Raw genomic sequence first — 2,230 nt, 5'->3', positions numbered from 1 at the left:
AAATAAGCAATTGGAAAATTTGTTGTTTTTCTCGTCGAGACGTACTTTTGTGTCCTCGGTAGACACATAGAATGTGAGGATACTTGTGGTACAATATTGAGATGCACGGAAGTTATTCACACAGAATGAATATGTTTTTATTTTCTTTCTATTCTCTCCTTTTTTTCGAGAGGATCTCCCTACCGGAATGAATGAATGAAAATTTTCTGCCTTTTATGCTGCTGCCATTGCTTCTGCCTTTTACATTATACACACATTGAAAAAGAAAATTTATATTTTATGTTAGCATATATATCAATAAAAGAGAAGACAAATTTTCATTCATTGTTATATTTTCCATTTATTAATGTCACTATTATTGTCTATTTGCGGTTATTCATCATGATGATGCTTATACATACGCTTTCTGTACGTAGAATTTTTTATGTCGGATATATTTAAACATATTATTTTTATATATTCCTTTCTATAGACAGCATCATGAATATTTCAATCAAGAATATACTTTGGCTTCTTTGTTATTGAAGGCAGTAAGCTGCGGTGAAAAATTAAGGAATATAGAGGAAGTTAGTTGAGAAAAGACGCATATGACGGTCATTTTCAATATTAACGGTCATTTAACGGTTTTAGTATAATTTGAATTACAACTTTTGAACAATTTTGTAAATTTTGAATTTTAATTTTCAACGATTTTGTGAAATTAGAACTTATAATTTTAACGGTTTTGTAAAATTCAAATTCTAATTTTTAACGGTTTTGAAAAACTCAATTCAATCTTTTAACGTCTTTCCATAAGTCCTGATCCTTCCAAATGAACCAAATTGAACCCAACACCAATTTATTTAGCAAACTCTATGGTTTTTGTGGCATGGGAAGAAGCTTACGGCACAGAGAGGCAAGGAAAAATCCTTTTGTTATTATTCACGTCCAGATCGTTCATATTGCAGCACTTTTGTTAAGAACGAGAAGGGAACGAGACACATAGAAGGAGATTTCTATTCATGAACAACACAAAAAAAAGTTCTTTGGCAATTCACTCATTTGCCTTTCATTTTCTATAACACTCAAAATGAATAAAAATAAAAAGTAAGTGAGTGAGAGAGAGGGAAAGAAAAATTATTGAGGAACTTTTTTAGAGTTTATTAGATTAAGATAACACAGACTTTTTGTCATCTTGTGCAATAATAAAAGGATATTGTTTATTACGAGAATGAGACGTTTATTATTACGATATTTTAACGGTTTCAAATCTTTATGACATCTTCTTCTTGTTCTGTACTGTTGGCTCTTTATTTAGCTTGCCTATGCTGTCGAGAATTCTTCACAAAACACTTACACTTACAGTTAAAAACAATTGAGAAATTGCTTTGAATCAAGACTTTTTCCTTCAGATCCTGAAGTTGTAAGACTTGAGTAAGGAGGTCCTTTGTGAGATCCTTAACACGTGACGAAGAGTGACTCTTCATTAATTCTGCATAAAATGGATTTATTTTGCATTATAAAGATTCATCTTTAAGCACGAAGAAAAAATAAATCTTGACTTTTTTCATACAACTTCAAAATGCTCTATAGGAACAGCTCAACTGCTTCTCATCATGTTCCAAACACAAGATAAGTTTTTTTTTTCTCTTCACGTTCACACAAAATAGAAAGTAGTAACCTCAATAATAATTTTTATAAACTGTTTTGCCAAACGAAATCAAGAAATCAAATCGGCTCAATGGTCTAGGGGTATGATTCTCGCTTTGGGTGCGAGAGGTCCCGGGTTCAAATCCCGGTTGAGCCCATTCTTTTTTGCACTTTTTTACTAAATTTTTTAATATTGTAGCAATTTAAATGGATATAAGTTATTTTTGAGTACTGTATGGATGTATATTGTATACAGATGTGAGTTTGTTTGGCTATGACGTCATCACAGTATGAAATTTATATGGTTTATGTTTTAATGAGAGAAATAATTGAGTATTTGAGTGAATAGTGTTGTGGACATATCAGAACCCCTCTCTGTTGAGGTTTTGTTGTACTGGGGGTCATTCGGAGGTTACGTCATGTACAAAAGACCTCGCAAAGTACATGCAGGATAGGATTTTTTGGGCAATTTGCGGCATATTGCCAGATCGAATGATAATTCAGTGAAACTACATCAGGCATTAGACATTACATATGGATGTTGCCCAGGCTGAACTGCCCAGCATACGTCAATCTAGATTGCGCTACCCAGAATTCAATC

General features: G+C 32.5%; 1 non-coding gene across 1 annotated transcript; it reads left to right on the top strand.

The window, feature by feature from the left end:
- The first annotated feature begins 1,714 nt into the window (after positions 1-1,714).
- TRNAP-UGG (transfer RNA proline (anticodon UGG)) lies at positions 1,715-1,786 on the top strand. Its single transcript has one exon. It is a non-coding gene; the product is annotated as a tRNA-Pro (tRNA).
- The last annotated feature ends 444 nt before the right edge of the window (positions 1,787-2,230 follow it).

Source organism: Chironomus tepperi, unplaced genomic scaffold (assembly GCF_022539635.2).
Source record: "Chironomus tepperi strain 1889 unplaced genomic scaffold, CSIRO-AGI_Ctep_v1 contig_85, whole genome shotgun sequence".
Taxonomy (NCBI): domain Eukaryota; kingdom Metazoa; phylum Arthropoda; class Insecta; order Diptera; family Chironomidae; genus Chironomus; species Chironomus tepperi.
Note: the sequence above shows the minus strand (reverse complement) of the source record. Positions and strands in the feature narration are given on the sequence as shown.